The following is a 16463-nucleotide window of genomic DNA, read 5'->3' on the forward strand; positions in this document are numbered from 1 at the left end:
TAGGAGTTTAATATTGAAATTTGCTGATGACACAAAGGAAGAAGACAGTGTCAATACAGGGAAGAACTGGAATATCATACAGGGAGAACTGAATGACCTTGAATCCTAGAGCAATAGAAATGGTATGAAATTTAATAGTATGAAGTGCAAGGTCATGCACTAAGGGACTAATAAAAAGAATTTCTTCTAAAAGCTGGGAGCTCAACTGCAAGCAAAAGAGGAGGAGACTGACCTTGGTGCTTTTAGTCAGTCACATGATTATAAGCCACTAGTGTTATGCAGTAGTAAAAAGGAAAAATTGAGTTCCTAGGACATATTAAGCATGATATTTTTAATAGAGATAGCTAAGTGTTAATGCTAATACCTCTCTTAACTGACAAACCCAGAGCAGCTTTATCATTAGAATATAATGACATTTTATGGGCTGCTGAGGAATTGAATACTTTAAATGCATTTCTATAAAGTCTGTATTGTGTGTATGTATGTGTGCATGTTGGATGCCTTTTCTTCTTCCCCTTCCCCCCCTTCCCCCTGCCATAAACACCCATGCACAGCCAACATCTAAAGCAAGGTGTCAAACGCATCAGGGTCTACATACAAACCCCACGTGCTGAATCCGGCATGCAGGGCTGGTTTGGTGTGAGTACTGTGAGTGCCTTAGACTGGCCTTGTGTGCTGTGTACCACATGTATGCTAGATCCAGCCCCACATACTACGTGGAGCATGTGCTGAATCTGGCCCCATGCACTGAATGGAGCACATACTGGGTCCAGCCATGTGCACCGTGCAGGTCTAGCCCGGGACCCACAGATGGCACACAGAGCCAGATGATAGGTCTTGCAGGAAGGATTCAGCCCGTGGGCCAGATCATTACACCCCTGATTTAAAGGACTGAGGCTGACCTGAAAGCTTTCGCACAGGCATGGGGATGAGCAACTTTTGCTGCTCCTTTACCCCTTCTTTAGAGAAAATGGTAATTGATACATTTTCATTAAAATTGAATCCATTAACCTGCCTTCATCAGTATCTGTAATCTAGTGTTTCTTTCTTCCAACAAATTGTTTAATTTCAATATAAAAAATATCCAAAAATACCAGTCACATTAATCTATACCCCCCAAAAATGGAGGAAAGTTATCAATTCCACAGTGTTGAGTAAAGACTTTGCTCTTGATTGCATATGGAAATTACCTAGGTAATACAGTGATGGGCAGCATTACAAAACACTAAAACAGACTGATTTGTAACAGTGCTGTGAGACTTTTAATTAATTCTGAATGAAATATATTTATAAAATTAAGTTCTAAGTCAACATAAGCCACTAAAGCTTAAGAACTTGGTTGTAAAAGTAAAACAGACAAACAAAGATTGTCTCTTTCGTTGCAATACAGCTATCACTAAGGAATGAAATACTTATATTTTGGTTAAAATAATCCGTTTTCAATAACAGCATCTTCCAGACATTAATAAGTTGAAACTATGTTGAAGTAACCTCTCTTTTGTTAGTGTCTCATGCATATCTCAGCCTTTTTATTATTTTCATAGTATGCAGGATGCAGAATGTATGTCCCCAGTGTCTTACAAGCATCCTTTTTCCTGGATGTATGTTATACAGCCAAAGGCACTGGAGCAGTTAAATCAACATGCACTCAGAAAGCTGAAGGAAGTGTTATTCAGGACAGACTGGCTGCTATTTCAATTTTCATGTCATATATAAGTCGTTTTGAAGTTCTGCAACCAAGAACAGTAGCCTTGTGTCGGAAGGATAGAACTGGCTTTAAGTGCAAAGCCCTTGTATCTGCTATGGTTTTTAAGGCTGGTAAAGCCTATACTTACATTGTAGCTTGCTGAAGCCCCCCCCCCCCAGTATCTGAACTTCTAGGACTGAAATGCTGCAAAGTTTTGTTTGCAATTGGGAAAAATTCTCTCTTTCTCTCTCTCTTGTCTCTCAAAAAAAAAAAATCCTAATACTGCCTTACAAAAACAATCAAGTGATTTAAAGTAACTAGAGAGTCTCAAATGTTAGATTGTTGCAATCTGAAAGTTAATGGGGGAATCTGGGCACAGAGCAATCTCAGTTTAACTTGAAATGCTCTCAAAATTGTACTCTGCTGATTGTAAAGTGTGCTGCACTGAGTCATGTCCAATACCACATCCAGTTCCAGGCTGAAGTGCACTCAACAATCTAGAAGTCTAAGGGAGTGTAGTGCTGAGTTATTTAAATGAACTGCTGCTTCTCTTAAAATTTGAAACAGCTCTTCAGTTTTCAAATGATTAGGGTCCCAAGTCTGAACTGTTCCGACTGATTTGAAATGACTTTAGTGGATTTTCTTTTTCTTCTTTTTAAAATACACAATAAGTACTTCATTATGAATGAAGTCAAGCAATGGTCTATTATTAGAGTTCTAGACATCTGAAGCCAGGCTAAAACATAACATCAAGGGCTAAGGGAACAGTTTGACTAGTTGACTGTAAGGCAAAAAATTATAACTGGCAAACAACTGCCCTTTCAGCCACCAAGAGCTAGGTCCACCAAAGACTTGAGGGTCTGTCCACATGTAGCTATGTAACACCATGTAGAGATACCCATGCTAGGTCTAAATGAGATGGTATGTTTTGACAAAGTATAGTGCAGTGCTTTGCTGACCCTGGAGCCAGAAGAGCTACATCGGCACAGTGATCTGCCTGAGGTAATTTGACCTGCTCCTCTGGGCTAATTAGCCTGAATGATATGGCCGGCTGATGGACAGCTGCACTACTGTGCCTCCAATTTTGGAACTAACTCATGCTTCTCACCATGGTGCTGCTGTAAGATATGAAGTGCAGCAGGTACTGGACCTAGGTCTTTCTATTGGAGGAGGGTGCCATAACTGCTAGAGAATTCATGCTGTTTTTCTGTCTCAGTGGATTTTCAGCTATTCAACAGCAGCAGGGGCCGAGCATATCACACCCTAGAACATCCTGTGGTCTTGTGATAAGACCATTCACCTGGGATGTGGAAGTTATGTTGAAAATTCCTCAGTCAGAGAAGGAAATTGAACCCTGGGCTTCCACAAACTAGGTGAGTGCACTAACTCCTGGGTACTAAAGAAAAAGATGACATTTTAGGTTACGCTTTCTGAGAAGTTGTATTCATTTAACTCTGGGAGAGGGCTTGGGGTTGCAAATTCCAAACAGAATTAGGCAACTGCCTGAACTCCAGCATAAACCCCCGCCCCCCCCAGACTATGGAGAAAGTGCTTCTTTCTTTTCCCTGTCCTTCTGGGTAGCCTAGGTGGCCCCCCACTCAGCATGATGACTTTTATGGATCCTAAGCTTAAGTGACTAACTCTCCCTGTGCATAGTATAGGAAGCCTAGAACCAAAAATAATAGCTATTATAACACTAGGTGTCATAGTGCCTAACTTAGTGATTCTCAACCAGAGTGACATGAGATCCTTTAAGGGTGATGCAGGGTACCACCCTTAGTGCAATTTGGTGTGTGCAGACACTTACAAATGATTCACAAGATAAACCCAGGGATTTCAAATAGGAATCCCTAGTGTCAAAAACATCCTGACCTGTTGTGGTCTTTCTGAGTTCTTTGAAACAGAAAAGTTGCTCTATTGTTTTCTGTAGGGAAAAATGAGCAAAAACTAAGAGCTGGCATTTTCTGAGAGGTGTCCTGAATCTACAAAGGTTGAGAATTGCTGGCTTTACTCTTTTTCTGGAGCTAACCCCGAGTTTATTAATCCTTTTACTAAGCAGGGTCATAGAAGCAACAGGTATATGGAGAACTACACTGGAAACCATTTGACACATTCTTCTATACTTCTAAACTTGCTCTCACATAATAGCAATAAGAATTCTTTTTATTAATCCCTTTTGATATCCAGCATTGCATTTTCCTCCCTCATGTTCTCATTTCTATGTTCATTAAGGATATGTAAAGCTTTATAATATGTTTAGAGAAAGGCCATGTGGGCATAATCCACCTCTGCACATACTCAGTGTAAGGGTTTTAAATGTTGTATAGGTCTCTGCATCAAGCTGAGTTTCAACTTATATTACCCAAATTCTTACTATACACTGGGTGTGTCTACATGTGCACATTCAACGCACATTAGCTTAATTTAAGGCACTTTAAGGGCATGTGTCTGCAAGTGCGTGGTGATTTTAGGCTACTTGAGCCTAAATTTGATACCTGCATGAAGCAGTCACATTAGCTAATGCACATTAACGCAGCATGTGTCAATGGATAGACACTGCATTAATGCACATTAGTGAGTCTGCACATGCGCTAATATGATTTAGCTTTTTGCACCTAAATTTAATATGCTTTAATGCGCATTAGCATGTCCACATGTAGACACACGCCTAAATTGCCTTAAGCAAAGGCGCATTAAGTTTAGCCACACGCAAATACATGCCCACTGAAACCTGAAGGTCCCAAAAATATATTATGACACAGCTGCCCAGTGATACAATTTCCTAGTGTCATCTTCAGAGGGCAGAAACTCTAGGAAAACTATTCTATAATTCCATTAGATATTCTCATATTAGGTATTTTTAGGGGGTTCTAAGTATTGGGGGAACTATGCCAACGCTTTTCAGTTGGGTCACTGCATCACTTCTGCAATGGCTTCCAAGCATGATCATGTACAGAGTTTGTTAAATTCCATCAAGCCATTTCTGGTTATGAGATGAACAGGAATATTTGACAGCTGGCTTTTTGTTTTATATTAGATGCATTTTTGTTCTTTAGTTTGAGGAACTTCTGTTTCACGTTAAAATGAGCTGCAGAGGGATGTGGTGATGAAAGACTGTTCTTCTGAAGCTAAACATCAAATGCAGTCCCTAAAATTATTTGACATTTCACTCTGCGTGTGTGAGTGATAAATAAACATCTGGCATTTATTTTATGGGATGCAAACTATTTTGTAAAAGTTATTGCAGTTTGTGTGCATGTTATCTGAGCTAGTCTACTCAGTCTCCAAAGCTGGTATTGTGATGCCTCACTTCCCATTCTAGTCTTGAATGCTGTACCTCCGTAGTTTTCTTCAGACTTTGGTTGTGTCATTCAGATTAAAATGTATATGCCTGATCAGAAATGACATATTAGGGCCTGATCCCACAGTCACTGCTGAAAGTATTGTGATGATGAGACTACTGGTGAGTGCTGCACATGATGACAGATGTTTACAGGACTGCTCCTCTAGTTTACATGAAATGAGAAAAAAAAATCAAACATACCATTTTTCTGGTAGAGAAATAGTCTTATGAAAAGTAAACTGGCATTCTCACTTACTGCATTGGGCATCTTAAAGCAACTCCTTTCCAGTGAAACTAGATTGCAAGATGCTGAATGTTTCTATGTATGAACAATTTTCCCCTTCTTATTCTACAGTGCCTCTTAGCAACCAGTAAAAATAGGTTATTGTCTTAGGAATTGCAGATGACACGTTATAGATATAGATATGCAAAAAGCGATGCACACATTTTATTCCAACCCATTTAAGTAGGAGGGTAAAGAAGCATAGTTAGCACCACACAGTAAATCATGCAGCAAATCTCAGCAAACTCCTGGTTAAAGACCACCATGCAACCTGCAAGACAAGAAATGAATATCCTTGCTTCCTACAAACATATATAATCATGTCAGGGTCTCAAAAGCTTTCCCCCCACCGCAAAAGGAAAATCTGCCTCGTTCAATAAAATATAGTCCACTGAGGCCATTATGGCAAGGGAGAGGTTGCTACCAGCTTCAACACCCTGACTATAGGTCTGTTCAACAGCCTGAGAAAATAAAGGACAAAGAGCTGGAGTTTGATTAACAACAGGAAGCTTTTTGTTGTGAGCATCTCTTGTGGCTTGAAAAGCTGTATAATCCATCACTTGACACTACATACCAAAGTAAATATTTTTGGTGAATTATGTCATTTCCTTAGATAACATGTATTGCTTTTGAGTCAGATTAAACTCTATACTTCATTGTTCCACTATTTCTTTTAACAAGAGTTGTTCAGCATCTTCTTTAATTAGCATAGCCTATATGCTTTATTAGTACTTGGTGTTAAGCTGATTGATCAATCACTGTCTCATGCTGTATACAGAACTATTTTTATTTCCTTTTTTATCAGTATTTAAGTCACAAAGATTACAGTGTCAAACAGGAAATAGTAGAGTCTTTAATAGAAACGATAAAGAAATTCTATTGATTTGGTTAGCAATCAAATTAATCCCAGTAGCCTGTCCTTGAAATTTTGGTCATTATAAAAACATAATTCCAAATGGCACAGTAGATATAAACTTTCAGCTTGGCTTTTAGCAAAACAAAAAAAGAAAAAAAAAGATCTGTTGGTTTTCCTTCATCTTTCTGCACAATTTCTTCTGATGTTAATAGCAGCTGCACACAGAAAATATTCTTGTTCATGAGACTCTATCCTGCATCAGTGAATTCAACAGGGCATTTCTCATTGACTTCAGCAGGAGCACTGCTAGGGTCCCAAATCAGAAAATCACACGCTTGATATTGCTTATGTGCTTAATATTAAACATGTGTTTAAGTGCAGTCCTTAATGCAGAGCATCCTTAGGGGATGCTCTGCATTAAGGTATAAGTGAGTTTTCAAAAACAGGTATTAAACATACGCATGAAAGAGAAGATGGGCAAACATTTGTATCAAAGGATTAAAATCTCCTACCAGCTAAACAACAAATGTACTTGCTTTTACAGCAGAAATACTCCTCATACTCTGAGTTATTTTCCTAAATTTCCATTGCTGATTTGCAGCAGTAAAGTGTAAACCCTTCCCCATCTGAAAACAAGGAACAAATTCAAGCAGACTGCTGCATTCAGATACTAACACTGGTGTTGCAGTTTGAGTAGAGAGAGATTTTTCTTAGAGGCAGATTAGCCAGCTTCTATAGGACAAAACTCTGAAAAATGATAAAAGTATAGCTGCAAGGTATAAAGGAGTATTAGCCATTGTCATCACCATGCATGGTTATGAAAGAAAAGGACATAACGTGTAAGAAAAATTAAGTAAAAAAAGAAAAGAAAACTAGAAAAAGACAAATGAAAAGAAAAGACCTCTTTCTTTGACACAGAAAAGATAATGCTTGTGAGGGCCGTGTTGCATCTGGATTCATGGCACATTCTCCCACTCTTATGTTAATTTTTTTTGCATAAATCAGAAGCAACTAATTAAAAAAGAAATATTTAATTCTGACATGTTCTTTGAACTGGTGTTCCATCTGGTTCTGTTTGAATAGTAAAATCTGCTGTAGTTGTAAAAATTGGCAAGCAGCACTCTGGTAAAGAGAAACAAAAGAGACTCAGTACAGCAGGTTAATACACTAGCATTTCAACTTGAGACATTTCCAGAATTCAGCAAACCAAGTTGCTCCAGTATGGAAACTATCAAGATCAAATGTGAAAGAGAAAATGCTGTTAGTGGGGTGGGAGAAGCACTGCCCCAGCATACATTAGCTCTGTGTGATATTTATAGTGTTAGTCTTTGGAAAGAGTTGGATTTAAAAGCATGGGGGATGCAATATTCTGCTGAAACGGGCTAAATGGATTTTGTGAAATGCATTCACAGCAGATACAATGGTAAGAAAAGGGCCTTCAAACACTCATTTCTACCTTAAGTATTTTTTTAATTTTCTGATGTAGTAAATTACATTCAGATGAATTAGAAAAATCTCCTCTTCCAAATTTATTTCTTACTTGATAACTCCTTAGAACCTGGACACTGAGATACAATAAATTCTGATAACGAAGAATGAAAAATGTAATAGTATTTGGATTTCTATGGACTCTAGGATCCAAGTAATCAGCACCTTCTGCAATTTGAAACTACTCTGTAGCAGCGAACAGAACGGCTGATTAACTCCCCATGCTTTAGAAAGATTGTTTTACATCTTCTGGGAGCATATCTTACTGTGAAATATTACTTCTTTAAAATGAAAACCTTTGCTTCAACACTACATTAACTTGCAGATGGATAACTTGGACATTTACAATGACTTGGTCAGATAAAGGAAAAAATGTGAATGGCCCTTTTTCATCAAAAAATACTTAGGAATCCTTGCTGAGCAATAAATGATTCAGGAACTTAATACTTTTAATTAAGGCCTTTTGAATACTTATTTGTAATTTACATTTATTTTTAAACCTGATCTTAATCCTGCAATCTGGAATGAAGACAAGTGTTTTGTGTAGTCTGAGCGTACCCTTCTCAAGTTTGTGTTAAAAATTATAGAACTGGAAAACTGTGTAGCAATACTTACAGAGCCAGTCTCTTCTAATGGAAGAACATAATTGTAAGATTTTTCTCAAAGTAACTGAACAAACTAACTTTCATAAATGAAAAGCAAGCACCACAAAGACTCGCAGACAAATTATTTTACAGGTGAATGCCTAGGCTTTGTGTGACTGTCAAATTTCACCCATAGAGTTGTGCTGTGAAATCCTTTTACTCTGTTCCAGTTACACTAAGCCAAGGTAAGTAAGTCCTGTGGAGATCATAGCCCCATTACCTAATAATCTTTGAAATTTTGAATCAAAGTATAATACTTTATGCATGTAAGCATGCACATATAACCTTAGTTGCTCCCTATTTTTCTGCTTTATCACCCATACTAATGTGATAGAAGGAAGCTAGTAAGTAGGAGGATGATATATTATGATGAATATAACTTCTCATGATTCAGACCTTGAGCAAGCAGAGATATCTGCCTGTGTAATCTCTTTCATGCAAGAAGTGTCCCACTAAAATCACCAGGGTTTTGTACAAGTGGATTCTTTAGAAGGATTGGTGGTATGGGTATGTCAACAAAAATTATCGTAAAATGGGTAAATCAACATTTTTTAAAAGAGCCATCTTCTTTTCTTTTTACAGGATAGGGCTCATATCCATGTGCATAGAGATAGGTAAGCAGGCTGTGTTAATGTGAATATCCATGGCTTCTTGGAATCAGTAGTTGTGTCATTCTAGAAATTTGGCCCAATCTCTGCAAATCAGGTTCAAAGTCATATTTCCTTTTCAAAGGGAGAACTGTCAAGTAGAGCTGTATGAAGCTTCGGGTGCTGATTCAATTAGGAGGAGATTCAGCCTGATTCAGTGGCTGAATCTTTGAATCCAAATCAAATCGGAAGACCAATAAAAAGATCCAAATCCATTTGAGCTCTCTGAATTGATTTGGAAAAGATTCAGATAGTTTTGGAGAGCTTTGGAGATTCAGGCAGTCCCCACGCACCACCACAGGAAACTGCACCCGGACTCTGTGCCAGTAAGTAGGAGGTGGGGGGGTGGCTAGAGGAGGGGGTAGGGGACCATGGGGGGACCCCAGGCAGGCCCAGGTCCCCTGAGCACCCCCAACCCCCACTTGCTCTCCCAGCCCTGTCAATGGCTGCCCCGCCTGGCCCCATCATCCCAGCTCTTAAAAAAAAAAAAGAAGCCCTGCACTCACTGGATACTGCAGCAGCCATCGGGGCTTCTGGGGGCTTGTGGCAGAGTCACCCACGCAGCATGGGGCAGTGGAGGGCCGCGGGGATCACTCCTCACCCTGCCTGGCAGGAGCCAGTGAGTGGGGGCTTTAAAAAAAACCAAACTGCTGGGATGTTGGGGCCGGGTGGGGCAGCCATTGATGGGGCTGGGAGAGCAGACGGGGGATGGAGATCATAGCAGAGCCCCCCCATGCAATGTGGGGCAGTGGGGTGCAGCAGGGATTGCTCCCCTGCCTGGCAGGACCTGGTGAGGCTTTTTCAGGCTTTTCTTTCCCTGGTTTTTTTTGAAAGAGTTGGGACACTGGGGCTGGGTGGGGAAGCCATTGACCGGGCTGGGAGAGCAGGTGGGGGATGGGGCCTGTTTGATTAGGAGATTTGGCCAATTTGGTGGTGGCTGAATCTCCAAATCGATGTGGTTGAATCAACTCAGGACAGTGATTTGAATCACCGAATCAAAACGATGTCCCCTGACTAGGCTGAATCTGCATCTGAAGCGAATACTATCCGCTTCACACAGGCCTACCACCAAGCTGGATAGCCCAAAAAATGACTCCACAATTCTTGCATTAAACATAACATAAATTACCCTTTGTTTCCTGATAGCCTAATACTAAGTCTTTAAATGTATAGGTTTTATGTATTCCCCATGGAGAAAAAGCCAATGACTATGACTATCTATAAGTGTTACATTTCTACTCTGAGAATTGCTGTTTCCCCAGTAGAAAACACGAGTGTACACTGTTCATGCTATTTCTCCCAGAACAAAAATGCCAGTTCTGGGAGAAAAATAACTAAACTCCAACCAGGTAGAAGTGGTTCCTAGGAAAGTTTCAGGAGTAGATTTTTCCACCCTTCTCATAGACTGCTTGTCTACAGCCTTTGTCTGCAGCAGCTTAGTCTGCCCTGTTCCTGGGCACTGAGAACTGGGCAGAGGCAGCAGTGCCTCAAGCTACCTGCTCATTTCTCACAACAGAGTCCCCACTGTGAGGAGTGGAAGTGGGCTTTGTTGTGCTACTGGTTCCTGGGACTGGCCTAGGAGGAGTAAGAAGCAGCAGCCACTGCTCTTTGCCTCTTACAGTAGTCCCTAGTTTAGGGAAAAGGCTGGGGGACTTTGTAGTTCTTTCTAGCTTCCCCCTGCTGCCCAACTGAGTGGTGGAGACAGGATTGGAAAACCTGGGATTTGGGAATTGGGCTCAGAGAGCCTATCCCCAAGCCCAGTTCCTGGCCCTCAGGCCTTAAATTCTTTGTGTGCCACTTAGTTGGGTGATACATGCAGCAAGCTAAAAGCTTTGGAGCTGGGACTGAGGTCCAGGGAGGCTCTCCCTGGCTCTGCTTCCCAATGCTTCTGGCTTCAAATCACCCTATGTGCAGTCTGTCTGGGAAGCAGCACATGAGGGAGTTTCTGGAAAAGGCATGGGGGGGTGGAGTTCTGGACTGCATGAGACCATTTAAAACCCAGGGAGTTGCCTACTAACAACCTGCCCCTCTCTCAGGCAAAGGAGAGGATAGGCTGCCAAGTAATGGGCCTTTTAGGCTAGGGGCAGACATTACACATAAACCCGTTTAAATGATCAGAAACTGGTTTAAAACTGTAATAGAACGTATGTTCAGTGCATATAAACTAGTTTGAAAATAGCTGAAACCGGTTTGAGCTAAACCTGACTGGATGCAATATCAGATTTAACTGATTTGGGTCAAACCAGTTTATGTACTGTCTGTTCCAGACCCCTTGCTGGTTTAAGTTAAACCAGACTCCCATGCTGTCTGGGCTGGGTGGGGCTCTTTGCTCCACAGAAAAGCTGGCCCCTCTCCTCTGCTTCCTGGTTGGAGCTCTGGCAGAGACTGCAGGCTGCTCTTCCCTCTCCCCCTCATCACTCTTTCTGCCTTGCTGAGAGGTGTGCATATATTAGCTAGCAGCCCACATGCTAGCTATCATCCATGCTATGGCAGACTGGACAAAGGCAGAATCAACAGGTAGCTGGTAATGTTCCTCTGTTGTTTTCTTAATGGGGTGATAAACACTGAGTTGGGGTGATAAACACTTTGCCATCAATTCCCCGCTGGGCTGGTGGGGGGCGGGGGGCGGTTCTTCCCTGATCAGAGCTACCTGGCTGAGTCTGGCCACACACTCCCATTCAGCTAAGCACTGTAGAAGGCATGGGATGGCTGCTTTAGCACCCTCTTGCTTCTAGCCTGAGCCATTGAGGCATTTACCTGCATGTCTGAGATGTCTGTGCAGTTACAAACTGATTTAGTCTAGCCAGGTTAGATTAACCTGTGAAAAGTGAATCAATTCAGGCTCAGGCTTTTTGAATGCCTGTCCCTAGCCATAGTGTCCCCTGGCTGGAGAGCTTGTCTGTGTAGCTCTTTAGCCAAAGGGATAGAAGATACGTATGTTCCAGCTCCAGGGCTATTTTTCTACTAGTAATAATTTCATAGAAATTACCAGTAAAAATGAACACCTGTATGCAGTCTATATCTAGATGCTGTGGTGAGAAAGCAGGAGAGAGAGAGAGAGAGAGAGAGATTGAGAGAGAAATGCATACCAATATTACGTCCAAGATTACTTCACAGTGTTTCAGAAAGTGATGTGGCAAGGCTTGTAACCCAGCAGAAGGTGAGTTCCATTTGATAGTTACTATTTAGTAGTAACAGCATGGCATTGGAAGGGTACCTGCTGCCATTCACTCTCCTTCAATTCCAGAGGAGGTGGAGAGCAAGTAGGAACAGTATAGAGACTAGTTAATGATGATTCAAACTGCATGAACTACTCTGAACGTTTCACTTGGCCATCAGTAGCTGAAAGGGACTTGGCATTAGTACATATGCACGTGCTGCAGCGCTGGGGGCTTTTAAAAGCACCTGGCGCTGCATCTTATGCAATTGTATAACTGGCAAAATGTGCGTCAGTGCTGAGAAAATGGTGGTAGCATGCTTTTGAACAAAAACATATTGAAGGCCACCATTTTCTGTGCACTGATGTGCATTTCACTGCTTATACAACTGCATGTATATTGACTCCAAGATGAACAGGGGCTGACAATGCAAGGTCACGGTCAGTAGGGCTAACCGTACCTTGTCATACATCCACAGATGCATCTCAAGCAGGGCCAGGGAGGTGATCCTCCCCCTCTATGTGACACTAGTCAGGCCGCAGTTGGAGTACTGTGTCCAGTTCTGGGCGCTGCACTTCAGGAGGAATGTGGACAACATTGAGAGGGTCAAGAGGAGGGCCACCCGCATGATTCAGGGACAGCAGGGCAGACCCTACGAAGAGACGCTATGGGACCTTAACCTGTTCAGCCTTTGCAAAAGAAGGCTGAGGGGGAACCTGGTGGCCGTCTATAAACTCAATTGGGGGGACCAGCGGGGTTTGGGAGAGACCTTGCTCCCCCCAGCACCCCCTGGGGTAACAAGGAATAACGGCCACAAGTTGTTAGAGAGTAGGTTTAGACAAGACATCCGAAGGCACTACTTCAGTCAAGGTGGCTAGGTTCTGGAACCAACTTCCAAGGGAAGTGGTGATGGCTTCTACCCTGGGGGTCTTTAAGCAGAGGCTTGATGTCTACCTGGCTGGGGTCATCTGAGCCCTGTTTTCTCTCCTGCCCAAGGCAGGGGGTCGGACTTGATGAGCTACAAAGTCTGTTCTGACCCAACTTCTATGAATCTCTGAATCTGTGTGATGCAGTGTACTGCACGTCAGCTCGTGTGCAGAGCAAACTCGATTAATCTCGGAGCATGAAAATGTATGTGTATAAATGCTCGATGTGCAGTGTGGCTGTTCCTCAGTTCTACCCTTTTTCCAGCATGATTTTAGTTTCACTCGCATGGATTTCATTTTGAGGGTTTTTCATGGTCAGAGGATGATGTCCTAGAGCCTCTATTCTCATCTTCGGCGCTCCCCACCTCTGTTCTGCAGAAATTACTCCCTTCTGGCTGTATAAACGGCACAGCAATCTAATTTTGGTTTTGGAAAGCAAACACGGGAGTGGAATGTCCTCTGTGGGAAAGTCACTATAAAAATGGTCATTGGCAAGAGTAGTTAATTTTTGGGGCACAGAATTTTAGACTTATTTCTATACAACACGGGCCATATGTGTCATCAGTAGAACTTGATCTTAATAGGAGTCGCGATGATGAATGGAGGAAAGTGACTAGGAGGGACAGGTCAGAAAGCCACTTTATATTAAAACAATTCCCAGCCTTAAGTGTAATTAGCTCAAATGTACTGCTTTCCCAATTTATGCCACAAAGGGACAAGTTTATCCTTGAAATAGCTTTAGTTGTTAAAGCTGCACCAGGAATAAATTTGGCCCAATGATTTCAACATAGGAGGCCACAAAGAAGAGAAAGAACAGGCTACATAGGTACAGCTGGTTGTTAGAAGTTATGTGTAAACAGTCAGTCTCTGAAGAGAAGCCAGTTGTTCCTGAGAACAGATGAGATGAGACTCAGTTTAATGTTTGGTCAACTGTGTTTTCTCTGCTGGAAGCTTTTGTTTATCAGACAGCTATGAAGTTAACACTGATGCCTTTTTGTAGATGAATTAAAAAAAAACCCCTGAATGAAAACATTAGAGGTGAACCAAAAATGGAATTCTTTCCCTGCTGAAATACACCCCTCTATTCCTCCTGTCTTCTCAGCAGGGAGAGAACAAAAAACATGAAAGAGAAGTTGAACTGCTTTCTCATGGGCAGGTATTTACTACTTGGAGGGAATCTCATTTAACCTTCTGCTTTAATTTTTTTGCTGTTGCTGTGACAGTGTCACCTAGCAGATAAAGCAGAATTAAACTCAGACAAAATAGTGAGAAAAAACACAGACAGAGGAGGCAAAAGGCAACAGAGCAACAGAATCCCTGTGGCATGGTTGGGGGAAAATGGATGGACTCACAGGACTTGTAAGCCCCTCAGCTTCATACCACTTTACAGGTGTGGACAGAATGAGCAAAAATGTTCAACAGTCTCAGTGAGGTTCTCAGCAATACGTCTGTCATCCACAATGCAGGGGCAGGCCCAGAGGAACAAAGCTCTTTAGCTCGGTAGCAACTGCGCTTATTAGAACATGCCTCAACTGTGTGCTCTGACCTACAGCACTATATTACTAGCTGCTCCCCTCAGTCATCCACTTCTTGTTCTTGCTTTCTACCTCTCCTGCAATTTGACACTTGCCCTATCTTGTAAATGAATTTGCTACTGCTGTACTTAGAAACAAATCCTGCATCCTCCTTCATGTTTGCAGAGGGCCCTGGCTGCCGTGGAACTGATGTTGTTCCCCTGCATGGTGATGGAGAGGGGGAGGGGAGGCAGGGCTGAGTTGTGAAGTTGAGCTGTGCAAACAAGGGATATGTTGTCAAATGAAATGTTTCATTCAACCTGAACTGAAATAGCTTGTCTTGATTCAAGCATGTATAAGGCTTAATTGTTTTTAAAATAAAACTGATGAATATTTGGAAATTAATTTTCTTTCAAAGAAAAACATTGTTATCTTTGTTTTAGAAAATATTTTTCTTTCTTTTCCCTATCCCCCTGTCCAGCACCAACAATTTGGAGAAACTTAGAGGAAGGCACAAAGCATTGCAGGAAAATGAGAAAAAAGAGGCAAAAGCAGTGCAAAGAGTTTTGTGCAGTTCTCCAAACGTCCCTAACCCCTCTCTGGGTTCCTTAGGGAAAAGCTGGTGATTCTTTTGGTTTGCACTAGCACCTGTTTTCTAGGGTTTTACCATATTGTTTCACTACTTGTTGTCAAACTGTATAATTTGTTTCCTTGTCAATAAGTACGGGTAAAAGAGCTTTATCCTGGATCAGTTAACCTAGGTCCTGGGCTGTGTCATGGTTTATAATGGTACTAATATTTAGAAAGGAAAATGGCTGTATCTTTCTGTACTCTTATGTAAACATATCTGAAGGCCATAAGATAACCACAATGATTAACCTTACAAAGCTGAACAGATAATTCTAGATCTTTAAAGTGTTTTGGAGTACTGAAAAATGACAGGGACTGAGTATATAGACTGCATAATGACTTGTCTTCTAAAAGGGGATGGAGGCAGCTGGGGGGTGGAAGAGGAAGGAAGTGACAATTATTGTGCACTCCCTATTGACGGCTAAGTCCAGCAATGAAGCCTGGGAGCTTCAACTCTCAGGTTGCCCTTCAAAGCTGGGGAGGACTCGAAAGCTGAGTCTTTTCAGGTTCTATCTTATCACACGTAGTAGCATGATGCACTTTGCTGCAGTGCAAATGCCAACAGAACAAACAAAAGGGAAAAAAAGAAAAAGAACTCCCCCCCGCCCAAACCAGGCACCAGCAGCTTGCATTTCCCCAAGCTGTCAAATGAAACGTTTTGATAAGCTTGCCTGGCAAAGCCAACATAAACAACTGTCTGATGTAAGAATAAACCTGGTAAAAAAATGAATATGCCATACAACAGGCTACATAAATACTGCCTGAATTTTTAAGGGAATACCTGATAAGGGAATGAGCTAGCTAGACAAATGAAGGTCCAGGACACCAAATGACGAATTAAAATCATTTTCAGATCTGTTACAGAAATAAATATGCTGTGCAGCAATTTATACCAGTTCTCATGCTGTTAGGTGTCACTTACAAGGGGATAAATATTAAAGGACTCTAGATAAATGCAAGTTTAAAGGAATCAAGACAAATGTAGAAGAAAGTTTGTGGAGCAGATGTGCCTCTTTCAAGCAGATGTACTCCATATACATAAATGTTTAAAATTAATGAATATATATATTCACCCACAACATCAGAGTTAGCAATATACAGTAAATATACAGCTGATATTTTAATCAGCTAGGATTCTCAGGGCATGCTTACATGTGCAGTTAATGCACAGCAATAAACTCTAGTGCATACTGTGCTGGAGTTTAGTGCTCCTAGGCACCTGGGACTGCAACATGTTGAGCTGGGTCGGAGCAGTCCTAGCTGCCAAAGGGTTTGGGGGGGATTAGC

General features: G+C 41.5%; 1 protein-coding gene across 4 annotated transcripts in view; it reads right to left on the reverse strand.

The window, feature by feature from the left end:
* NRP1 (neuropilin 1) overlaps positions 1–16463 on the reverse strand; it is a 153352-nt gene that overhangs the window by 40437 nt on the left and 96452 nt on the right. The gene's annotated exons all lie outside the window — the stretch shown is intronic.

This window comes from Crocodylus siamensis, chromosome 5 (assembly GCF_052110815.1).
Source record: "Crocodylus siamensis isolate JL-2025a chromosome 5, ASM5211081v1, whole genome shotgun sequence".
Classification (NCBI taxonomy): domain Eukaryota; kingdom Metazoa; phylum Chordata; order Crocodylia; family Crocodylidae; genus Crocodylus; species Crocodylus siamensis.